General features: G+C 45.7%; 1 long non-coding RNA gene across 5 annotated transcripts; it reads right to left on the reverse strand.

Annotated features, from left to right (window-relative positions):
- Positions 1 to 1,316: 1,316 nt before the first annotated feature.
- LOC105097354 (uncharacterized) lies at positions 1,317 to 24,577 on the reverse strand. 5 transcript variants are annotated; one of them, XR_837921.3, is made up of 5 exons: positions 24,031 to 24,577; positions 23,634 to 23,907; positions 20,908 to 21,006; positions 5,050 to 5,265; positions 1,317 to 1,957 (listed from the first exon to the last, which is right to left on the reverse strand). It is a non-coding gene; the product is annotated as an uncharacterized LOC105097354 (long non-coding RNA). The 5 variants fall into 5 exon arrangements; XR_010381829.1 differs by having other exon boundaries at positions 1,317 to 3,155; XR_010381830.1 differs by lacking the exon at positions 1,317 to 1,957 and having other exon boundaries at positions 3,820 to 5,265; positions 24,031 to 24,119; positions 24,494 to 24,577.
- Between the last annotated feature and the right edge of the window lie 1,739 nt (positions 24,578 to 26,316).

Raw genomic sequence — 26,316 nt, forward strand, 5'->3', positions numbered from 1 at the left:
GCAAGGGCTCAGGGGAGACGCCAGGAGCACCTCTGATTCAGCCTCCGCAGGTGTGCCAGGGCCCAGCTAATCCCCGGTCCCACAACCCGACCCCGTAAATTCAGCCCTTCCCTCCGTCTCACTGACCAGCAAGCAGGAATGACATTAGTAAAGGGATCATTTTAACTCTGTATACACACACTCAATAGCTTAAAACCAGACGGTTTACTCTTAGGACGACAAATTACACGCAACCCGCCTACTGAGGACGCGCTGACCTGGTCTGAGGGCAGGGACGTTCCGCCCCCTCCCCCGGCACCCAGGGATGGGTTAGAATGGCAGGCAGGCGAGTGCTGGAGGGGTGGACAGTGGGCTGGGCGGCCAAGGAGGACGAGAGAGTGGGAAGGAAGGAGTGGGGCATGAAGAGCCTTCCCCCGGGCTGCTGCGCAGCTCTTCTTCTCGCCGGGACTGAAGTGTCCACGTGGGGAGTGTCCGCACTCAGGTCCTCACATTGGAGGTGAACAGCAGGCACGCGGCAGGTGCTCTGCTGGCAAACCCCTGCCGCTGGGAAAAGGCTTCAATTACGGTGGAATGCAGGCATGATGCCTTGAGACCATGGGCGTGGGGAGGGGCCCCCACAAACGCGGTCGCCGCGACTTGGAACCAGAGATACACCGACAAGAGGGCAATCCTTCAGAGAGGAAAGGACGCCTGTACAGCCTCCTCCAGTGAAGGCAGCCTCCCGGGTTCAGGAGCCCCGAGGGATGTCACACAGCAGTGACACGCGCAGCCCTGGATTTGCAGTGCAGAGGTGCTTTCAAATAGGCTATGGCTGGTCCAGGGATCTGGCTACGCATCTCTGGATCACCTTCCACACACATGGATCCACTCCAAATGGCCCTAGGGGATGGAGACTTGGTTTGAAGGTCACCAGAGTCCTCCAGGACCTTGCCCACCTGCAACCCCAGGACGAGACACTCCTGTAAGGAGGTGAAGCTGAGCACTGTCAGTTGCATGGAGTACACAAATGAGGCAGACCCTGGTGTTCCCATGCTTCCAGTGAGGCTGTTCCTGTCCCTTGCGCCTGGGCAGACAGGGCCTTGATGCCAGGTTTATGGGGCAGGAGAGTGCTGGCACTGGGATGGAACGGTGGCAAAACAAACACTGGGGCTCTGGGCCCCTTAAATGCTCCATGTGGTTCTACCAAAAGCAACATGTATGCTTTTCAAAACTGTGAAATCAAATTCATTCATTAGATCTGTCAAGGCAAGGTTCAGAGGCAAAAAGTATTCCAAAAAAAACAAACGATTTTTATTTGCAAAAAGGCAAGGGAGCCCTTCAATAAGACTAGCTCATCCAAGGAAAGATCCAATACATAGCTAACGTGACAAAAACCCCCAGGATCACCATGTTGACATCTCTCTCTTTATGATGGGAAAAGACCAGCTCCTCATATCTCAGACATTAACTCAAAAGCCCGGGATGAGGGGGTTCCTGCTGGGAGTCCAGGCTTACAGGAAATGCTCAAGATTTTGTTCTTTAGAGACTGAAACCAGACAGCATGACTGTCTGCTTTTTATTTTGTATGAAGGTACAGAGTGCTTTCCCCTCCCTGACGGTGGAAAACGATCTGCACCCACAGTGGTCGTGGGGGCTGGGCCAACTGCCGTTCTCCAGGAGGGGGTGAATCATTTGTTTACATTCTGATCCGTTCCTCTGCTTATTACAGTATCATCCAGGACACTCAAAGACGTAATCAAAATCAGAATCACTCCGAAGAGGACACTTTTTCCTTCTGCTCAGATCAGGAAGTCACCAGCGCCGTGAGGAAGAGTGGCTTAAACAAAAATCACACGTGTCGTTTCACAGGGAAGAGAGGAGATCAAGTCGTGCAAGCGCTGCTCGATTCTGCCTCTTTCAGCTTTTTCCTTTTCTCTGAACACGCGCTGAGACACATGAATCATTACATCTGTTGATCCTGATGAGGCAGAATATCTTGAAACATCACTATTCTCGGCACTTCCTCTCCACCCTGTGACTATCTCACCATTAAAGAGGCCACATTCTGTTGTCTCAGGAGAGGCGAGTATCCTTGGCTTTGATGAGTAACCTAGGGTCTTGAAACCCTCACCGGAAATACGGAAGACCCCAAAGTCAAGGCTTTTATTTACAAGCACCTGACTCTCTGAGTAAGAATAATAAGAGTATTGGCGTCTCATAAAGGACTCAGAGTGAAAGGACCAAACACACACACGCACAGGTGGGCTTGTGCGCAGACACGCATGCGTATTTGTACCCGCCCCGTCCCCCTCAACACACACACAGGAAGAGCTCGTGTTTAACCCATTCGTTCACCTCTCCAAGAGGAGAGAAGAGCTTTCTGGGCTGGATACTTGGGCCTGTTTTGCCAAGAAGACCCACCTTTGATTCAAGCTCCCGCCCTTCTCCCGGAACCTCTGAGAAGGCCCTGGCCTCTCCTAGTCCTTCACTGAACAAGTGGTTATTGAACTTTGCAAAATGGAGGCCCTTGGCTTAAAGACTTAAACATAAGACAAGACATGATAAACCTCCTAGAAGAAAACATAGGCAAAACATTTTCTGACAGAAATCTTAGCAAGGTTCTCCTGGGGCAGTCTACCCAGGCAATAGAAATAAAAGCAAAAATAAACACATGGGGCCTAATTAAACTCATAAGCTTTTGCACAACAAAGGAAACCATAAGCAAAACAAAAAGACAACTTACGGAATGGGAGGAAATATTTGCAAAAGATGAGACTGACAAGGGCTTAATTTCCAGAATATGTAAACAACTCATAAAACTTAATAAGAAAAAAACAAACAACCCAATCCAAAAATGGGCAGAAGACATAAACAAGCAATTCTCCAATGAAGACATAGGAATGGCCAATAGGCACATGAAAAGATGCTCAATATCACTAATTAGCAGAGAAATGCAGATCAATATACAAGGTATCACTTCACACCAACCAGAATGGCCATCATTCAAAAGTCCAAAGGATAAATGACGGGGAGGGTATGGAGAACAGGAAACCCACCTACGATGTTGGTGGGAATGTAGTTTGGTGCAGAGACTATGGAAAACAGTATGGAAAATTAAAAATAGACTTATCCTGTGATCCAGCAGTCCCACTCCTGGGCATATATCCAGAGGGAACCTAAATTTAAAAAGATACATGCACCTCAACCTTCATAGTAGCACTATTTACAATAGACAAGACATTGAAACAACCTAAATGTGCATCAATAAATGACTGGATAAAGAAGCTGTGGTATATTTATAAATGGAATACTACTCCACCATTGAAAAAGAATAAAATAATGCCATTTGTAGCAACATGGATTGACCTGGAGATCATCATTCAAATGAAGTAAGCCAGAAAGAGAAAGAAAAATACCATATGATATCATTTATATGTGGAATCTAAAAAAAGACACCAATGAACTTGTTTACAAGACAGAAACAAACTCACAGACATAGGAAACAAACTTACGGTTACTGGGGTGGGGGAGGAGATGAGAAGGGATAGATTGGGAGTTTGAGATTTGCAGATACTAAGTACTACCTATGAAATAGATAAACAACAAGTTTCTACTGTAGACCACAGGGAACTGTATTCAGTACCTTGTAGTAACCTATAATGACAAAGAATATGAAAAGGAATATATGTCTGCATATGGATGACTGAAACATCATGCTGTACACCAGAAACTGACACACTGTAAACTGACTATGCTTCAATTTTAAGTTTTTTAATAAAATTTTAAAAAAAATTTTTAATAAAAAATTTTTAAAAAGTTAAAGTGAAATCATTAGGGTGAGCTCTAATCCAATATTGCTGGTGTCCTTATAAAAAGGGGAAACAGATCTGTGGGGAGGATGCCACGTGAAGAAGACCGCCGTCTGCAAGCCGAGGAGAGAGTCTACCTCACAGGACTGTGAGGGAACAACTCTGCGGACGCCCTGATCTTGAACCTCCAGCCTCCTGAACCATGAGACACTCGATGGTGGTGTTTAAGCCCACCCCAGCCCCCAGCGCGCCCATCTGTGGTCCCGTGTTGTGGCAGCCCGGGGCAGACTAATTCAGGGACCAACCTGAGCCCCTCAGCCTTTCATCTCACGACACACGGCACGCGCAGATGTCCCCAGAGCCCGCCGAAAGCCGTCCTCGTACTGTCCCTGCTTCCCCTAAGGACTCCGCCTGCCCTGCCCGCCCTGCCCGCAGGTGACCTGGCTCCAGCGGCGCGCGGGGCAGGCAGGACGCAAGGCCGGGTGGCTTTTGGATTGCTGGCCTTTCTGCTCCAGCTGTTCTTTCGAGGGGTGTCTGTTAGGGTGCCTGCCCCACCCCCCGAGCCGGTCACCCGCTTCTGCAGGACGTTTCCTCTCTTTCCCCTCCCCCATTGGGGACCACGACCTCCCATCGGCCAGGTTACTGCTGGGGCGCCCCTTCACCTGGCTGTAGCTTACAAGAGCGGGGACAGAGCCTTGACTCAATCTAGGCCAACCCGATTTTCTCACTCCTAGCATTGCCAGTTAGAGCTGAGAGGGAGTCGGAGCTGCTGCCTAAGGCTGGACTGAGAAGTTTAGATTTGGAGCTGAAGGGATCTATTCTCTAAAGCAGGCTACACAAGCGGAGAAAACCATCCCACAAAGGCAAGAGCAAAGCAGACATTCAGGAAGGAGGGCGGCGAGCAGCGGGGGGCGGTCCCTGTGCCCTTGGGCCCTCGTTCAGTCCCTCCCTGAGGGCCAGCTGCGTCTCTCACGCTGGACACTGGGCTCCCCTTCTCACCTTGGCTGGAGCTGGTCGAGCTGCAGTCCCCGTACTCACAGCCACATCTCTAACATACCTCCTTCTCTTAATGTAGCCAAATATCTCTAAACACGAATTTTGTACCTGAAAACAACCTTCATGATCCAAAATCGTGTATCCATTTCTTTGATCAGGTGCAAGAATGCTAATTTCCTCTTGGTTGGAATAAAAATAGTATGAGCTATGTGTATGTTCTTTGTATTAACGAGACTGGAGTCCCAGTTCCAGCTCTGCCGCTTACCTGCCGTGTGATGTTGTGCAAGTTCCTTGTCTCTCTCAGCCTTGGTCTCCTCATCCATCACACTCAGGTAGTGACAGCATCACGTGGACGGGTCGCTGTGAGAAACTCGCTTCACAAACGGTGTGGCAGCGTGTACCCATCCACAGTCTCACCACTGGTCTTTGTTCAGGTGACAGAGTGTGACGCCATTTGTTTAACTACTTACATATATTTGCACTGGAAAAAAAATAATCCAGATCTAAACATGGCAAAATTAGCTCTTTGGGTGGGTTGAACGTTTTTATCTTTTTGTCTCTATTTTCTCATTTTTGAATCAAAACTACATTTTACTTATATCAAAGGAATTGAGGGAAAATACCTTCCTCAGTGAAGGGCCAGAAATCTTTTTGTTAGAGACGTTTTGGAAAGAGTGCCATACTGTAACCTTTGAAGTTGGATGTAAACTTAAGGATCGTTTAACTTAAACATTTCTCCTTATGAAAAGACTGAAACGCTAATTATATACATATTTTGTGAATATAGATCTGCAACGTTGAAATGCATCAAAAAATCGGAAGGTGGGGGAGGGTATGGCTCAGTGTTAGAGCACTTGCTTAACATGCATGAGGTCCTGGGTTCAATCCCCAGGACTTCCACTAAAATAAACAAACAAACAAACCAACCTAATTACCTCTCTCTCTAAAAGTAGCAGAAATAAATAAAATAAAAAATAAATTTTAAAACATCAGCTGAATTGGAGGGTAGGTCAAGGGATGGACAGGTGGGTGGATCAGTGACAAAGCAGGTATAGTAATGTTAGTGCTGGGGGACTCTAGGTGGCAGGTGGATAGGTGTTCATGTATAATTTGTTTTTAATTTTTTATTATTTTAATTAATTAATTTTTAATTTTTATTTAATTTTTTAAAAATTTTTAATTTTTTCATAATTCTCAGACATTCTTTATGCTTGAGGTTTTTCATAATAAAATATTGGGGAAATTCACAAATACACAGAGATTCTGATAGCCCACGTGGTGCAGAAGTAGATAGAAGGAAAAGTACAAGTTCCCTTGGCGTCTAACCTCCGCTCTGCCTTCCCTCCCCACAGGCAACCTCTGTAAATGTGTAGCGTAACCCCTTAAACATCATCCCTTCACTTTTTTAGAACAGATCAGTCCCCGAGCCCCAGAGACATTCCAGTTCTTGCCAAGACCTCACTGCAAGTTAGGAGGCTCCTGTCCCTGGGTCTGAGTCCCCATCGCTATTCTCCCTGTCACCCTGGGCTTTGTCGGCTGCCTGCTGTCCCTTCACCCAACGGCAAAGTTGTCACAGAGCCACCCAAGCTCGTAAAGCGATCTCAGCCCTGCTCAACCAAAGACTCTTGACGGAAGCAAATTTATCATCCCAGCGACAAGAGTTTTCCTCGCCAGCGTGAAACTCAGAACTAGACTCCAGCCACAGATGTGTGCGCCCGCGCTAACTGATAATGTGCAAATACCCGCAAAGCCGCCGCAACTTCTCGAAATGAGGAGGCGCAAAAAATGAGCGCGAGAGATTAACGCACCCAGAAACTGGAGTGTGAAGAGGGCTTACAAACCAATAAGAGAAGCGGATTCTTTAAAAAAACTGTTCCCCCTTTTTTGTTCTTAAGCAGGGGTAGGCAATTGCAGGTTTATTTATTTGTCTATTTTTTTAAACAGAGGCACTGGGGATTGAACCCAGAACCTTGTGCATGCTAGGCATGCACTCCACCACTGATCTATACCCTCCCCCCAAGAGAAGTGGATTTAATGATCACCAGAGGATGCGGCAGCCCATCACAAGAGGCAAAGTTTGCCCAGTAAGCTTATTCCACACACGTCCCACAAAAAAACAAAGTTCTGTTCACTAGTGAACAAAGAAAAGCACTGAAGTCAACAACCAATGCCCTTTTCCACCCATCAAATTTCTAAGGGAAAAAAATGACAATGCCAGTGTGGGGAGGGCCCACCCACCCAGCCCCCTGCTGTCTCCACGCATCTCCTTCTCTCCTTCCCTTCACTTTTTTTTCATTTCTTCATTTTTTTTTTTTTTCCTGCAGCTGGGAGTTAGCAGCCTACCGACCTCATTTTCTTCCAGTTATAGAAGTCACTTACTTGGCTCCACAGCCAAAGGGAATTCGTCCACGTTTGGGGAAATGCCAGCTGCACATTAGGCCAGTTTGGAGAGTTACACGCTAAGGGAGTTAATTCTACAGGAATTAGCACAAGCATTACATCCCAGTAGAGATCTGGTCTAGAAAAGAGGTCAGCTGGAGACACCACATCCTTTTAGCAAAAGTACAACCTTCCCACTCTCTTGATGCTTTCAAAGCAAAAATGCCCTCTTCCTCCCAAAAAAGGAGTTGGTAAGAAAATAGCACGTACGCTACAGGTGCAGCAGCCTCCCTCATCCCCCGTTTCCCCTCCAGGCGGCACTTTATTGCTGAGTCATGGGTGGGAACATCTGTCCAAACATTTGGGAGACCTGAGAGGGCAGACCAGCCGGGGAAGAACACACTGTGTTGCAGACCTGTCTGCAACTGAGACTGGTATGTCCAACTTAAACACACACACACACACATGCACAATTAGGGCGTTAGTAGAGGAGATCTTAACATTTCAGAGTTTGCCAAAGCAAACATAATTTCATTCACTTATTCATTCACTATTGGGCATCTACTAAGTTCTAGACACTAGAAATACGCCAGTGAAAAGGACAGACACGGCCCCTTCCCAGAGCTCGCATTCTAGCGAAGGAAACAGAAACACAGGGAACTCTGTTCAGTACCTTGTAATAACCTACAATGAAAAAGAATATATAGATATATGTAGAACTGAATCGCTTTGCTGTACACTTGAGACTAACACAACATTGTAAACGTGCTTCAATAAAAAAGAAACGAAAAAAGGGGAAGAAAAGAAAATACAATAAACATTATTGTTCTAGGAAGGCTTCTGTAGTAAAATGTCTCCTATTTTCTGTATTCTGGTGCTTTGACATCTGGATAACACCTGGAGCGACTGCTCTTCCCGGGACTAGCCAATTCCTAGAGAGAAAATTACCTCGCCTTTTCAAATGCAAACCAGCCTCCCCAGAGCCCCCCGCCCCCCCCCCCCCCACTCAGGATCACTGTTACCTGCTCTAATCCACAGCCAGACAGCTAGGGACACCTCCACACCTAGAGTCCACTGAATGATCCAAACTAGCACATCTGGAGGTGGGGAGGGTAACAGCTCAGTGGTAGAGCACATGCTTAGTATGCATGAGGTCCTGGGTTCAATCCCCACTCCCTCCATCAAATTTAAAAAAACAAAAGAAGAAGAAGAAGAAGAAGAATGCAAACTAGCACATTTGGAGCCTGCTTGCCCTGCCTCGCCCTCTCCTTCCCACAGAAACCTTAATAAAGACCCAAGCCTACATTTTCCCCTTGCTTCCTCTGCCTCCTGACGAAATTGGTACTTCCCCCAGTGGCTCTGCATAGCTTGGCCTACCTCCTGTTTCTTGGGAACTTTTGTATAAAAACTTCTTTCTTCATGATAGTCAGTTCCATGTCTGAGTGTCTTATCACATCTGATTAAAGCAGGTCCTGGGTCCCCTCTGCCACGTGGAGCTTTACCTGCTTTCTGAAGAGTGAAGGAGCCAACATGTCCGGAGGTGGGGAGGCTGGACCGTGGGCAGTGGGGACAACATGAGCAAAGAAAGGCCTTAAGGTGGGAGAGAGACTGGCTTATCTGAGGGCCTGGAAGAGTCATTTGGGGCCAGAACATGGCCAGCAGGCAGTGCGTCCTCCATGTGCACATTCTGTACTGAGATCTGGGAAGCCTGTGGTACCCGGAACTCCTTCTTGGAGTCCTTAAGGTGAGGAGCTGTGGTACAAATCCATACAGAATATCCTCATGGGTTCCAGGCGCCCCCGGGAGGTCCTCCCACAACCACAGTGAGAGGGGTGGGTCTGTGCCTCTAGACAGGACATTGCCTGAGTTAACACCACAAACTACCTGACAGGCGAAAATACTTTTAGAATTGCCATAAAAAGGATTTAACAGGATATTTTACCAGTTAGCATGGCATTTAATAAATAAAGCAGAAAGACTCTTTCAAATATTAAACACCCATGCCCATTTTCCAGCAGTTTTCTCATTAAAAAAAAAAAAATCTGTTGCCTGAGGATTTGGCAATTGAGCCATCTTTGAGGACTGAGCAGTGGTTGGTGTATAGTGCCAGGCAATGTCCTGGGCAATTTTTTTTCATTTTTACTTTTTATAAATGTATAATATAAATCCAGCAAAGTATCAGATCCTAAGTGTACAGCTCAAGGAATTTTCACATACTGAGTGCACTTGTATATTCCACACCCTGATTAAGAAACAGCGTTACCAGTGACCCAGAAGCCCCTCAGAATCTTCCTTTGGTCACTATACCCAGTGTGCGTGATCACTATCCTAAGTTTTCTTACTGAAGTGAAATTGACAAGGGGAAGGCTACAGCTCAAGTGGTAGAGCACGTGCTTAGCATGTGTGAGGTCCTGGGTTCAATCCCCAGTGCCTCCTCTACAAATAAATAAAACCTAATTACCTCCTCCCTCACCAAAATTAAATAATACAGTAAGTAAACAAAATATTTTTTAAAAGAAATTGATATAATATTAATGATTTTAAAACAAACAATTCAATGGCTTTTAGTGCATTCACAGTGTTGTGCAACCAGCATCTCTACTTAGTTCCAAGCCATCACTTTATAGTAAAACCGCATACCCAGTAAGCAGATATTCCCTGTGACCCCTCTACCCTCAGTTCCTGGTGACTACTTATCTGCTTTCTGTTTCTACAGATTTAACCATGCTGGATATTTCACATAAGTTGGAATCATACAATATGTGACCTTCTGTGCCTGGCCTCTTTCACTTAGTATAAGATTTTCCAGATTCATCCACATTACAGGATGTATCAGTGCTTCATTCTTTTTCATGGCTGAATAATAGCCCACTGTATGGATAGACTACATTCTGTTTATACATTCATATGTCGACAGGTTATGGTCACTTTTTGGCTATTATCAAAGAGTGTTGCTATGAATATTCATGTACCAGTATTTGAGTACCTGCTTTCCAATCTTTTGGGTATATACAGAGGAGTGTAATTTCTAAGCCATATGGTAATTCTATATTTAACTTTTTGAGGAACTGCAAAAATGTCTTCCAAAGTGGCTATACCACTTAACATTCCCGCCAGCCATGTATGAGCATTTTGATTTCTCCGTATACTTGTTAATAGTTTTTCTGGTCTCTTTTCACATCTTACTGGAGATGAAGTGACATCTCATTGCAGTCCTTATTTGTATTTCCAGGATGACTAGTGATGTGGAACATCATGCACTTATTAGCCATTTTATCTTTTTTCCTGGAGAATAGTCTATTTAAATCCTTTGCCTATTTTTTTTTTTCATTTTAATTGCAGTATAGTCAGTTACACTGTGTCAATTTCTGGTATACAGCAGAATGTCTCAGTCACGCATATACATACATATATTCATTTGCATTTTCCTTTTCATTAAAGGTTATTATAAGATATTGAATATAGGTCCCTCTACTATACCAAAGAAATTTATTTTTTATCTATTTTTATATATAGTGGTTAACATTTGCAAATCTCAAACACTCAAATTTATTCCTTCCCACCCCTTTTCCCCCGGTAACCACAAGATTGTTTACTATGCCTGAGAGTCTGTTTCTGTTTTGTAGATGAGTTCATTAGCGTCCTCTTTTTTTCTTTTTATGTTATTTATTTTTTATTGTTGAATTTCAGGAATCATTTACCCATTCTGGATACAAGTCTCCTATCAGCTATATCAGCTATATGATTGGAAAATATTTTCTTCCATTTTGTGGGTTGTCTTTTCATCTTTTGAAAAATTTTTTTATTTTGGGGAGGGAGGTAATCATTTTATTTCTTCATTTCTGTAAATAGAGGTACAAGGGATTGAACTCGAGAACCTCACACATGCTAAGCACATGCTATACTACTGAGCTATATACACTCTCCCCCCTTTCCATCTTCTTGATGGTGTCCTTTGAAGCACAACATTTTTAATGTTGAAGTTCCAGTTCAAGATGATGACATAGGAGGATCCTGAACTCAGCTCCTCCCATGGGCACATAATCTATAGCTACATGCAGAACAATTTCCTCTGGAAAAAAAAAAAAACCCAAACCAGCTGAATATCTCCTACACATTGAACAAATGAGAAAAAGCCCACATCTAAGTAGGTAGGAGGAAATGAGATATCACCTCACATCAGAATGTCAAAATGGGCATCATTAAAAATTCTACAAATGATAAATGCTTGAGAGGGTGTGGAGAAAAGGGAACCATCCTACACTGTTGGTGGGAATGTAATTTGGTGCAACCACTATGGAAAACAGTAGGGAGATTCCTTAAGAAACTGAAAAAAAAATGTACCCTATGATCCAGCAATCCCACTTCTGGACAAATATCTGAAGGTATATCTAATTCAAAAAGAAACGTACTAAATAGTTCATAGCAGCACTATTTACAATAGCTGAGACATGGAAGCAACCTAAATGTCCATCAACAGATGACTGGATAAAGAAGTTGTGGTATATATAGAGACAATAGAATACCACTCAGCCATAAAAAAGAATAAAATAACGCCATTCGCAGCAACATGGATGGACCTGGAGATTGGTATACTAAGTGCAGGAAGCCAGAAAGAAAAAGAAAAATACCACATGATATCACTTACATGTGGACTCTAAAAAAAGGACACGAAGGAACTTATTTATAATAAAAAGACAGATTCGCAGGCATAGAAAGCAACCTTATTGTGGGGAGAGATAAACTGGGAGTTTGGGATTTGCAGGTACAAATTACTATATATAAAACAGACAAAAAACAGGTCCTACTGTAGAGCACAGGGAACTATAATATCTTGTAGTAACCTATAATAAAAAAGAATGAGTGTGTGTGTGTGTGTGTGTGTGTGTGTATAACTGAATCACTATGCTGTATACCAGAGACCAACACAACATGGTAAGTCGACTACACTTTAATTAAAAAAAAAAAATGTGTAGGGAGAGGCTGAGACTCAGTCTCACCATAAACCCCACCCCCAACCTGGTGACCCACAAACTCACATCCCCGAGTTTCTCCCTGAGGAGGGAAAGATCTGAACCCCACACCTGGCCCCCTAGTTTTGAGGCTTGCACCTGAGAGATGAGCCGCCCAAACTTCCAGATTTGAAAACTGACTGGGCTTGTGCCCACAAGACCCACGTGGCTGTAGTGACCTGAGAAGCGGTCCTTCCAGGGCTTCCCCCACACTTTCTGTGAAAGAGGCCAATAGGTTTATCTTAAAGCATCAGCCTGAGGGGCAGAGTTCTGATTTAACTCACATCCAGGGGCTTGGAGGCTGGTAGGTGCCACCTTGGCACTCTCTCTGCCTCGCTTCAGGTTGCCAGTACCTCCCAGAGGGGAGCTTGTACCCTCATCTGACACCCAACTTTTTCAGCTGCCACCCAGGGGACACCGATTGCCTGGCTCTGCTGACCAGTGGGGCTGATGCTTGTGGGTCCCACAGGACTATAACAAATGGAGAAAGGGTTTTAAACAGCCAGTACCCAAAGCACAGCAGAGGTAAATGGACTGAGGGCCCAGCCAGTCTGTGAAGGAGGCAGGTCTACCAGGTCATCTTCAGAGCTGCAGCCTGAGGGGCAGACTCTTTATTAACACATATCTAAGGATCGACTAATTCTTTCCAGAGACCTGGAGGGCAGGCACTGACTTCACACTCTCCTCTGCCACACTCCAGAGTGCATGTGTCCCCCAGAGAGGAGCTGTCCACATCCGGTGCCCCAGTTTTCACATCTGGCTTCCTAGTTTGTACATGCAGTGCCCTGGTCTTTGTGGCTGCTGCCCAGGAGGTGCCCCTGTGTCCCCTGGCTTTAGTGGCCAGCGGAGCTTGCATTTGTAGGTCCCATGGGACTGGAACAAACAGAGAGACAGTTCTTGGCCAGCTGCCCCCTGGGGCACAGCACAGACACAGCAGACTGAAACTCACCCCGTATTTCTGCAAAGGGGGCCTATTAGCTTATCTTCACAACTCTGTTCTGAAGGGCAGGCTTCTAATTAAATGTGTATCTAGAGGATGATTGCAATCCTCTCTAGAGACCAGGGAGGCTGGCTGGTGCTCTCTTCACACTCTCCCTCTGCCCTGCCCGAGGTCATTAGTGTCTCCAAGAGAGAAGATTGTGTACACATCTGGTTTTTGTGTCTGCTGCCCAGAAGACACATTCCTTGATAGCCTGGCTCTGGTAGCCAGTGGGGTTGTACTCACAGGGTTCAACAGGATGGAAGCAAACAAAGAAACAGTTCTTAACTGGCTACTACCCAGGCCTCAGCGAAGTGGGAGTAGACAAAAATGCCCATCTCCCAGGCTTCCCTGTGAAGGAAGTACATTTACATACTTTAGAAGCTGCTGTCAGGATCTGGCTTCCAATCAGCCTGCATCTAGATGCTAAGATTCTCCCTTTTGGGACACTGATGGGTTTTGACACACTCTCACCTCCTGGGAGCTACTAAGACTAAAGTAGACTGTCTGGACAATCACAAAGGTTTGAGAGACAACCAAGAGCTAGGACAGGGTTGAGCAACAAGGTTCATCTCCTACATGAAGCCACTCCTTCAAGACTGGGAGAGGTGGCCATTTTATCCCATGCATAGAAACCAATACAGAGAGTCAAGGTAAATGAAAAAATAAGGAATATGTTCCAAATGAAAAAAAAAAAAACTCACAAGATAAAACCTCAGAAAAAGACCTTAATGATATGGAAATAAGTGATTTATCTGATAAGAGTTCAAAATAATGGTCATAAAGATGCTAATAATCCTTAGGAAAAGAATGAATGAACAAAGTAAGAATATCAACAGAGGTGGAAAATTTAAGATAGTACCAAAAGAAATCACAGAGCTGAAGAATACAATAACTGCACTGAAAAATACACTAGAGAGGTTCAACAGCAGGCGATATAAAGCAGAAGAAAGAATCGGTGAACTCTAATACATGGCAGTTGCAACTCACTTAATCAGAGCAGCAGAAAGAAAAAAGAATGAAGAAGGATGAAGATGGTATAAGGGACTTATGGGAGTGGCACCATATATTCAAAGGGATGAAAGAAAAAAATTGCAACCAAGAATACTCTACCCAACAAAGTTGTCCTTCAGAATTGAAGGAGAGAGAAAGAGTTTTCTACACAAGCAAAAGCTAAAGGAGGTCATCACCATTAAACCTGCCTTACAAGAAATGTGAACAGGACTTCTTTAAGCTGAAACAAAAGGGCACTAATCAGTAACAGGAAAACATATAAAAGTATAAATCTCACCGGTAAGATTCCTAATAATCTAATGCTGTAAACATGGTGGGTTAGTCACTTATAAAGCTAGTATAAAGGTTAAAAGATAAAAATAGTGAGTAATAATAATAATAACTACAACTACAATGATTTGTTAATGGATATACAAGATAAAAAGATGTAAATTGTGACACCAAAAGCATAAAACATGGTGGGGAAGTAAAAGTGTAGATTTTAAGAATACACTTAAACTTAAGTTATTATCAACTTAAACCATTACATTTGTTTTATGTAAGCCTCATAGTAACCTCAAAGCAAAGCCCTACAGTAGATAGACAAAAGTTAAAGAGAAAGGAATAGAAGCATACTGTTACAGAAAATTATTAAATCACAAAAGAAGAGAGCAAGAGAAGAAGGGAACCAAGGACTTAGAAAATAGCCAGAAAACAATGAACAAAATGGAAACAAGTTCATATATATCAATAATGACTTTAAATGTTAATGGACTAAATTCTCCAGTCAAAAGACATAGAGTGGCTGAATGGAAAAAAAAATTGATATGCTGCCTACAAGAGACTCACTTCAGATATAAGGACACACACAGACTGCAAGTGAAAAGATGGGAAAATATATTCCATGGAAAAAAGAAACCAAAAGAAAGCTGGGGTAGCTATACTTTTATCAGGCAGAATATAGTTTAAGAAAAAGACTGTAATAAGAAACAAAGAAGGAGATTATATAATTACAAGGGAGTCAATCCAACAAGAGGATATAACACTTGTAAATATTTATGCACCCAGCATAGAAGCACCTAAATATATAAGGCAAATATTAACAGCCCTAAGGGAGAAATAGACAGCAATACAATAGTAGAGGACTTTAAAATTCCACTTTCAACAATAAATAGATCATCTAGACAGAAAATCAATATGGAAACATTGGCCTTAAACATATTAGACCAGATAGACTTATCAGACATTTACAAAATATTCCATCCAAAAGCAACAGAATGCACATTCTTCTCAGTCACACATGGAATGGTCTCCATGATAAATTATCATAAAACAAATCTTAATAAATTTAAGGAGGTTGAAATCATATCAAGAATCTTTTTAGACTACAGTAATGATATAAAACTGTGTGTAATTATGATTACAATTTAAAAAACTGAAAAATTCACAAATATATGGAGATTAAACAGCACAATACTGAACAATGAATGCATCAAAAAAGAAATAAAAAAAGAAATAAAAAATTTCTCAAGACAAATGAAAATGGAAATATAACACACTGAAATGTATGGGATGCAGCAAAAGCAGTTCTAAGAGGAAAGTACTTAGCAATAGATGTCTGCATCAAGAAACAAGAAAAATCTCAAATAAGCAACCTAATTTTACAATTCAAGGAACTAGGAAAAGAAGACCAAATGAAGCCCAAAGTTAGTAAGAGGAAGGAAATAACAAAATCAGAGTGGAAATAAAGACTAAAAAGACAATAGAAAAGATCAATGACACTAAGAGCTGGGTTGTTTTTTTTTTTAAGATAAACAAAATTGACAAAACTTCAGCTAGATTCATCAAGGAAAAAGAGATGACTCAAATAAAATCAGAAAGAAAAGAAGAGACATTACAACTGATACCACAGAAATACAAAAGATCATAAACAACTACTATACACCAAAAAAATTAGACAACTTAGAAGAAATGGATAAATTCCTATGAAGATTGAATCAGTAATCAAAAACTTCCCCAAGCCCAAAAGTCTAGGACAGATGGCTTCACTGGTGAATTCTGCCAAACATTCAAAGAAGAATTTATAGCAACCCTTCTCAAACTCTTCCAAAAAAAGTAGAAGAGGAAGGAATTCTGCCAAACTTATTTTGTGAGACTAGCTTTAACCCTCCTACCAAAACCAAACAAGGATATTACAAGAAAAGAAAACCACAGGCAAATATCCCTGATGAACATAAATGCAAAAATCTTCAACAAAATATTAACAAACTGAATTCAACAATACATTAAAAGGTCTATAAACCATAAATAGGTAGGACTTATTCCTAGGATGCAAGGATGGTTCAACATCCACAAATCAATGTGATATACCACATTAGCAAAATGAAGGATAAAATCACATGATCATCTCCATAGATGCAGAAAAAGTACTTGACAAAGTTTAGTATCTATGATTTTAAAAAAACTTTCAACAAAGTGGGTATAGAAGGAATGTACCTCAACATAATAAAAGCTATATATGACATACCCACAGCTAACATCATACGTAACAGTGAAAAGCTGAAAGCTTTTCTTCTAAGATCAGGAACAAGACAATGATGCCCAGTCTTGCCAGTTTTATTCAGCATAGTATTGGAAGTCCTAGCCATAGCAATTAGACAGGAAAAAAGAAATAAAAGTCATCTGAATCAGAGAAAAAGAAGTAAAACTGTCAGTATTTGCCGATGACATGACATTATATATAGAAACCCTAAAAACTTCATCAGAAAATGGTAGCTCTAAAAAATGAATTCAGTAAAGTTCCAGGATACAAAATCACTATACAAAAATTTGTTGCATTTATATATATATGAAATAATAAGCTCCCAGCGCAGAGCTCCATAAATTCCTAAGTGATGAGAGCACTAAGATCATCTCTTGTTCTATTATTTCTCTTTGACTTCTTCCCTGACACAGGGCTCCAAACCCCCCATAAATTCCTAAGTGGTAAGAGCACTAGGAGCATCTTTCATTCCACTGAGATGACTCTGGATGTCTGCATGGGTGCTCGTCACCAGAGAAACTGAGCAATGACTAGAACCTTTCAAATGTCAGCCTTACCCCTCATTTTCCAGAGAAGGGAGAAAGTCTAGAAACAGAGTCAATAATTAACCATGTCTGTCAGGAAGCTTCCATAAAATCCTAGCAGTACAGGATTTGGAAAGCTTTCTGGTTGGCAAGACACCCACACTTGGAGCGTGATGCACCCTAACTTCAGGGACAGAAGCTCCTGCACTTTGAGCGGTTAATACCCAAAATACATAAAGAACTCACACAATTCAATAGTAAAAAAAAAAAAAAAATCAGTTTAAAAATGAGCAGAGGATCTGAATGGACATTTTTCCAAAGAAGATATATGGATGAGCAACAGGTACATGAAAAGGTGCTCAACATCACTATTCACCAGAAAAATGCAAATCAAAACCACAGTGAGATATCTTACACCTGTTAGTATGGCTATTATCAAAAAGATAAGAAGTAACAAGTGTTGGCAAGGATGTGGAGAAAAGGAACTCCTGTGTACTGTTGGTGGGAATGTAAGTTGGTGCAGCCCCTACGGAAAACAGTATGGAGGTTTCTCAAAAAAATTATAAATAGAACTGCCATATGATCCAGCAACTCCTCTTTGGGATATTTATCCAAAAGAAATCAAAAAGAATAACTCAGAAAGATATATGTGCCCCCTTGTTCATTGCAGCCTTCTTTACAGTAGGTATGGAATCAGCCTTGCTGTCCATCAATGGATAAATGGATAAAGAAATATATATATTTGTAATGTATATATAATGGTACCTTATTCATAAGAAAGAAGGAAATCTTGCCATTTATGACAACATAGTTGAACTGTTGAGGGCTTATGCTAAACGAAATAAGTCAGATAAAGATAAATACCATATGATCTCACTTATACATGGAATCTAAAAAAACAAAACCAAAAACAAACTCACAGATACAGAATACAGATTAGTGGTTGTCAGAGGAAGGGTGGGGAGGTGGGTGAAATGGATGAGAGTGGTCAAAAGGTAAAAACTTCCAGTTATGAAATAAGTGAGTCCTGGGCATGCAATGTACAGCGTGGTGACTATAGTTAATAACACTGTATTGTCTATTTGTTAGGAGAGCAGATCTTAAAAGTTCTCATTACAAGAAAAAAAAACTGTAAATGTGTGGTGATGAATGTTAACAAGACTTTTGTGGTGATCATTTTGTAATATATATAATATCGAATCTGTGTGTGGTACACAGGAAATGAATATAATATGTCAACTATATCTCAATTAAAAATAAAAAGAAGATATGACACAACATTGTAAAATGACTATAACTCAATAAAAAATGTTAAAAAAATAATTTAAAATTTTTTAAAAAAATAAAAAGAAGATATAGAACTTGGAAAAAAGGGTTTTAATTTTGAGAAAGACTAATTTACCTATTTCTCTGTGGCTTGTGCCTTCCTTTGGTGTATAGTTTCTTAGATGTAAGAAATAAGATATAATAAGAAATAAGATACAAGAAACTATCACCTATTCCAAGGGCACAAAGATTTACTGTTGTATTTCTTCTAAGATCTTTATAATGTAAAATTTTGCATTTAGATTTACGACTGATTCTGAGCTAATTTTGTGTTGGTGTAAGGTAGGGGTCCAACTTCATTCTTTTGCATGTGGCTCTGCAAAAGTCTTGGCACTTTTGTTGAAAATCAATGGACCATCAATCAATCAAGGAGTCCACTCGGCACAAGCTACTCCGAGTAGAATTATAGTCCCCAGGGTGAGACATGGGACATGTCTGACAAATCCCTGCCTTAAAGAGATGCTGGGAGGGCCTCTAAAATGCTGGGCACCTGAGAACCTTACGAACATCATTTCACGTCATCCTCAGAGCACACTCCCGAAGGCAAATACTGTTACCCTCTCCTACAGAGGAGGAAACTGAGGCACAGAGATGTTAAGAGTCTGGGCAAAGCCATTCAGCTGGTCAGAGGGGAGCCAGGAATTGAGCCCAGCAGTTTGGCTCCCAGGTCTGAGCTCCCAACCACCACACTAGGTATAGAGCCTAACACTGTCCCTGCCAAATCTTTTTTTTTTTTTTTCATTTGAAGTATAGTAGTTACAATGTGTCAATTTCTGGTGTACTGCACGATGTCCCAGCTGTTCATATACATACATATATTTGTTTTCACATTTTTTTCATTTAAGGTTATTACAAGATATTGAACATAGTTCCCTGTGCTCTACAGAAGAAACTTTTCCCCTGCCATGTCTTGAGTTCTCAAAAGGACAAAAAAGAACCCATTGGTTATAAAATGAGAATAGATCTAAGATGACACATATGCACGTGCTGCTTTATGGGCTCCAACGAGCTGATCCGCCGAGCCGTCTGTGATGTGATGGAGGACGTCCATTTGTGGAAGTTTCTGTTGGCGGAGAAGCCTTACCCGAAAGAACAGATTTCTGGTTCAATCTTAAATCAGCAACAAGGCTGAGAGAGTAAAGTAGGTTTGCTGCTGTTGAGGCTTCCTCAGTCCCATGGAAGGTTTAGTCCATCTATTTCTGGAGAGGTTTAGAGCACAGGAACCCACACCCTCACAGACATGTGCGCACAGAAATGCCACGGTCCTGCGTGCCCAGCTCCGGGAAGATGCCTTGCCCTCGAGACACTTTGCTATTTAGAAGGGAAAAGCAACGCGTGGAAATAAACCTTCAGGCGCAGAGGATCTGTCTGCAGGATATTGCTGCCATCCTGATATTCAGGAACTGAAGATGCTCTAAAATAGCACAGGGGGGTAATTACTGCCTTCGAAAGAGAAGGCAGCAGGAACTTCAAAGAATGCAAAGCAAGTTTGCTTCCAACCAAGTCAGGTGGATGCAGACAATAAACCTGCACCCAACATAAACGTCAGTGTGAATTACTCTGGGGCAGCATGCTGGGAGTACAGACCCTAAAGAAAACACCCGCCTTTGTGACGTGATCTCCGCGGCTTCTGCACAATGTTCGGTCCGTGTCAAGAGGAAAGCCAGCCCTAGAGAGGGTCATGTTCATAAGACACCTGGATTGGTTTCCCATTGCTGCTGTAACAAATTACCCGAAACTTAGCGGTTTCAACAATACAAAACCTACCGTTTGACATCAGTGGAGGTCAGAAGTCTGAAGTGGGTCTCAAATCAAGATTTGAGTGCCTTGGGGCATGCACCCTCCCTTCCTGCCTGGACGTGCCTCCTTGAAGTTGCCCTGAAAGCACTCAGAAGAGAGCGGCAGGCTGGTGGCCTTGGACCTGGACCTTCGTCTTAAAGAAGCATGACAGGTCCTCCCAGTAACATCTGCAGTCCACCTCGCCCCAGCTGAGACCAGGCAGACGTCAGAGCATCAGTCCTCACAATGTTCTCGCAAATATTCATCTTGGTTTAGTGACAAGGTAGTGGAGACCTGGAGGGGTGATGTGAATCTCCCAAGGTCACACACCTGGGGAGTGACCTCTAGGATTCATGACCATCAGACTATGAGTCTGCTCCCAAAGGCCCAGGAAGCCAGGTCGTGACTGGCGGGACCACGGAGGTGTCACGGGCCAGGACCACTGCTCCCAGGGTGGTTTCTTGCGCATCTTACTTTCTTTAGGGCAGGGGAGATGTCTCCTCTTCCTTTGCTGTCTTCCCTAGTGGCCAGCGGAGTGCTAGGTACACAGTAAGTGCCCAATAAGTGTCTGTCACCTTGCCTTACCTACCTCTGATGTAAATCCCATGTCTCTCCCGAGAGCACACAGTTCCCTGTGGGGTCAGCACTCATGAAGCACCAGCCTGGCGTGTCCTCTGCAGGGCCACACCTGTAAAAGGTCCAAAACAGAAGGAAGAGTTAGGATACCTTCCTCTGTTTCACAACAGTCTTGTCTCTTAAGACTCTTGGTGCTTTGAGCCAAGATTCCTTTCCCTTTAATACAGAAGCTCTGGAACCCATGCACTGCACGTGTCCTTCAGATGTGCCTTCTGTCCTGATTTCAAGAGGGAGACCTCAAGCCCAGGTGGTACAGCCCTTTTGTGCCCACAGAGGAGGGGGCTGGTGACAAGCAGGTGCAGCTGGCGGCCAGTCACCACTGACCTCCCCAAAGGTGAAGGCGGAGCTCAGCCAGGACGGCAAAGCCGGCCACCTTCAGACTGACGGGGGCCAGGAATCCAGCATCGCCTAGACTGGCCTCTCCTGCAGGAGCCAAGACCAGGTTTCTCACGGTCCTGTGGCCAAGGCAGCGCCTCGTGCGCCCTTCTCCGTGGCTCAAATAGCCCAGCCTGCTGGGATTTATGGAGGCTTCATCATGTAGGCATGATCGATCATTAACTCTGTTTATAGATGAAAGGGGGGGTGAGGGTGCTGAAAATTCCAAGCTTCTGATCATGGCTTGGTCTTGCTAGTGACCGGCCCACATCCAGGAGCCATCCAGAAGCCCACCCAGAAATCACCTCTTTGGAACAACAGACACTCCAATCACCCAGGAAATCCCTAGGGTGTCAGGAGTGTCCGGAACAGAGGTCAAAGGCCACTATTATAACAAGACATGCTCCTCGTGCTCTTGTCACTTGTGAAATTCCAGGGGTTTTAGGAGCTCTGTGCCAGGAACCCGGGGCAGAGACCAATACATACATTTTCTATTACCTCACGCAACCCAAAAGAGCTTTTATTGCCAACTCCAGAACGATTTGAGCAACAGAATAAATAAGACAGCATTGGATTATGACCCAAGGTGTAACAAGGCATATGTGAATCCACACTGATGTAAATGATGATTGAAGAAGTAAATAAGCGGGTGAGAAGAGGCAGCTTCTCCTTACAAAGGATTCCAAACGCCACATGGACATGCTTCGCACTCCAGGGGGTGGTGCTTAATTCCCCCTTCCTTTAAGCTCTAAGCCCAGACTCTGAAGAATATTGCAGGGAAAGTGAATATAGTAACTCAGAGTGGAGAAACCTGACAGAGACCCCCTTAGCCACGTGGTGAGGGTTAAGGTCACCAGGGTGCCACACGGGTCTCGTGTGCCCCCCTGTGTGATGCGAGGCAAAGGGCACTTTGCCTCTTTAGTATTCTTTCTGAAAACCCATAACCCCAATCTGATCATGAGAAAAACACCAGAGAAACACAGACTGAGGGACCTTCTCCCAACTACCTGACCGGTACTCCTCCAAATGTCAAGATCGGGAGGGGACAGATCAGTGGCAGAGGCGTGCTTAGCGTGCACGAGGTCCTAGGTTCAATCTCCAGTACTTCTATTTTTTAAAAAAGTAAATAAAGTTAATTACTTCCTCCCCCCCAAAAAAGTTTAAAAAAATGTTATTTTTTAATTTAAAGAAAATTTTTAAAAAGAAAAAAAAGCTGTCAAGGTCACAAAAAACAAGACTAAGAAACTGTCACAGACCAGAGATGATTAACATGAAACTAAATGCAACGTGGGGTCCATGGGATCCTGGAACAGGAGGAGGACACCGACGAGAAAACAGGCGAAACCCAAATTCAGCCTGGAGCGTAGTTCATAGAAACACACCCAGGCTGGTTCCTCAGAGCGACAGATGTCCCAGGTGATGGAAGGTGGGACAGTGGGGGACCTGGGGGGGGCCGATGGATGGGGGTCTATGTACTCCCCTGGCAACTCTTCTGCAAATCTAAAATTTTTCCGAAATAAATTTACTTTTGAAAAATCTCTGAGATTTTAAATAACAGCTCCTTCACTCAGTCAGCAAACGCATATATTGCAGTTGCTCCGTTCGAGACACTATTCTAAGCATCGCACGAGCATCAACTCATCCCTCTGACACTGTTGTGGCCACGTCTGGTCCCAGCCGGCCGGAGAGAGGACAAAGGACAGCCCCTACACTAAAAGATCAGAGACCTGGGCACCACAAGCCAGGGAGGACAGTTTCTCTGGGGCGGGGGGATGTGGGGGAAATCTGCCAGCACTGACCACAGGCCACGGGGGCATTCAGGAGCCCAGGGTGTCCGGAGCTGGGAACAGAAGGGCAGGCAGGACTCCAGAGACGGGGCAGAGGGCCCCTGGAGGTGACTTGCTGCCCTTTGTTTTACAGATGCTAAAGATAAGACCAGGGTTGGTGGGGAGGACCGAGTCACAAGGGACTGTCCCCGGGAGCGAGGGAGGAGAGACGAGATGCCCAGCCCGTCGCTCCCTGGGGGCTGTGCCCTCATCAGTGTCTCCCCCATGGGAGATGGGATCTCTGTCCCCAGGAGGTGGGGCCACCCAGGGCTGTGAGAGCGCAAATGAGATTGGCAGCCAGGCTGCCTGCTTTGGGGGACGCTTGCTGTGAAGAAAGTCTGGAGCCCTCACCCTGTGCCACCCCGGACGGAGGGGGTCTCACCAAGGGGTCAGGTTAGGGGTCAGGGCGGGATAGCCTGGGCATGGCACAGCTGCTCCTGCGGCTCCTGCTTCAGGCCTCCGGGGACCAGGTCCTCACCTGCGTGTTCCTGCCAAGGTCAGGAGCGATGGGGGCGCGCAGAGCTCATGCAGAACTCTGTGCAGGCTTCCAAGAACAAGGCAAGCTGCACTGAGTCAGCTTCTGAAGATGCAACTTAAAGACGTTGCTGGGAGCTGCTGTCCTACATCAGGACTGCTTTTAAATGTTTGCTCTTTGATCAGGAAAAATCTGAATTTCCCCTTGGACACTGCAGCTCTTGTCAGCCTTGGCTTATACACAATTCATTCTTTGCAGCTATTGAAGCCGAAGAAGCCTGGAAATAAAGTTTGAAACAAAGTTTAAAGAAGTACTTTGTAAATAACCATCATCATCATCATCATCATCTGGCCCGGCCTTGGCTCCGAGCCCCGGAGAGGCAGAGGGCAGGCTTGCTCACCTGGATGAAGGCAGTGGGTGCGGAGGCCTCGTCCTGAAAGTGCCCGTCACTCCTGGGCACCTCAGCAGCAACGCTGCACAGCTTTTCCCCTTCGACAGTCATTGTCAAATAGTGTCTGAGCAGGGGCAGGACCAGAAGAATGTGCATCCTCCCCTCCCTGAAGCTCGGCCACCCAGGGCCTTGCCTGGAAGCCAGGGGGCTCTGTTCCCTGGACAGGGCCCCCAACCCTCGCCTCCGGGGCAGCGTGGTCCCAGTTTCCAAAACTGACTCCCCCATAGAGCTGTGGCATTACCGCCCCAGTAAACAAGCCTACATGTTACCAGGAAGAGGAAGCAGTGAAGCCCCCATCAGCCATGAACTTGGTTAATTCATGGAATAGAAACCAGCCACTGGGTGGGGGACTCGGGGGGGCAGCCGAGCAAGGTGGGCTCAGGGACAGTCAGGGGACAGTAAGAAAAGGTACCTTCATCCAAGGCCTGGAGGAGGTGGGGGGCCTGCCCTGCCGGCCAGGCTGGAGGACCCCCAACAGAGTTCAAGTTCAGGGACAAATTCCCTTCACAGACTGGACTGGGCCCCTCCCTCTGAGGCTCCCCCTCGGCTGCAGGAGTCCCGGGACCTAATAATACACACAAATCAGAATGCGGGCTGCAGGCCCTGGCCATGCAAGGAGAAGGGGAAAGCTGACGCCAGCCCGGCCTGTCCCCACCGGCCTTGCCCTAAAGCAGCAGGGCGCCCGGCCTTGGAGCGAGGCCGCCCCCCTCCGCTGTGCCAGCGGCACCCTATATCGAGAGAATGAGCGCGCTGGGGGGAATGGCAGGCATGCGGCCCAGCTGTCACTGTGAGCCCGGCCCAGGAAGGCCACTCTGTCCGCACACCCCCCTTCCTGCCCGCAGGCTGCGGTCCAGACCCAGCTCCTGGGGCTCGCAGCCTAGATGGTACCCGTGAAATGGAAAACCAGGTGCACAGAGCCACGGGAGGCCACTTAGAAGAGGGAAAAGTGAAAACCTGCTAAGGGAGGTGGTGGCTTTTGAGCTGACTGCCTGGGGGGGACCTGGGCCGGCCGTGCCCCCTTGGCCTTTCGCCCAGGAAGGAGCCTGAGCCCTGTGTTTCCAGGCTGGCCCGCCGTCGGCACCGCCACACCCGGCCCGGGGCAGCCCCTCCGGAGAAATGATACGCTAGACATGCAGGCTTCTTAACACAGCAGCAGCCTGGGACATCGCATGCACGTCTCAGCCTTGTTTTTCAAACCTCCAAAATAGGAAAACTAGCTTTTTTCCTGGAGCCGGCTACTCCTCAGGGGAAGGAAGGCCGTCTGGCCCCAGCTCAGTGGGCAGAGACTCACTGCTGGGCCAGCAGCTCCCAGCGAGCCAGCCCTGGGGGAGGAACGACGCGGCTCTGGGGTCCCCATGGGGGTGGGTGAGGCGAGGCTTGGCCGCCACTCTCAAGGAGCGCCTGAGGTGAACGAGACCCAGGCCAGGCCCTGCGGGCCCTGGGAGAGTGTCCCAGCAGTCTCAGGCCAGGCCGCCTCTCCCCTGGGGCTGCACCTGGCCGGCTGCCGGGGCCGTGGAAGGCGCCCGCAGGCTTCCAGGAGCTGGGCCCCTGAGAGGCAAGGAAGGCAGGAGGGGCGGGGCACAGTGCGGAGCCAGGGGCCCCAGGCACTGAGAGGCCCCCAGGAGGATGGGGCTAGGCTCCGGCTACAGTGCTCGGAGAGGCGGGGGCCACGGGGGGGGGCAGGGCTGAGAGGATGCCTGTGCTCTGAGCCTGGCTGGCCCCATGCGCGTCCCTGGCAGGCTCTGGGTGCCCTTTTTCCTCCTTCAGGGCCCACCGCAGCCGCTCTTGGCTTTAAAGTTTGGGTTTCAGGCCATGCTTGCTTGCCCAAGGAGGAAAGGGAAAAACCACGCCGGCCACTGGTCCGTGTCCCTCTGTTTCCTTCTAGGGTCAGGCGGAGCGTGTGAAGGCGAGGACAGCTGCCTGCCCTGGAGTCCCCAGGAACGCGAGGCTGTGCCAGTGGCCGGGCGCCTGCTCCCACGGGCGTGACCCTCGGGGCGCTCAGAGCTGCTCGGGGTCAGGGTCAGTCTGTCCAGGCGCAGCCTCCATGCGCGGGCAGGCCCGGGCACGGCCACCGAGCTCCTGCTCTGAACATCGGAGGAGAGACGCATGCTTCCCCTCCGCCAGGCCCAGGAGCCGGGGGAGGACGGCAGGACCAGCGTCCGCCCCCAGGCACAGTGGCTCTAGTGTCCACCCCTCGGCATGGTGACTAGGGTCGCTGCTCCCAGCCCACCCAGG

Source organism: Camelus dromedarius, chromosome 8 (genome assembly GCF_036321535.1).
Source record: "Camelus dromedarius isolate mCamDro1 chromosome 8, mCamDro1.pat, whole genome shotgun sequence".
NCBI classification, from domain to species: Eukaryota; Metazoa; Chordata; class Mammalia; order Artiodactyla; family Camelidae; genus Camelus; species Camelus dromedarius.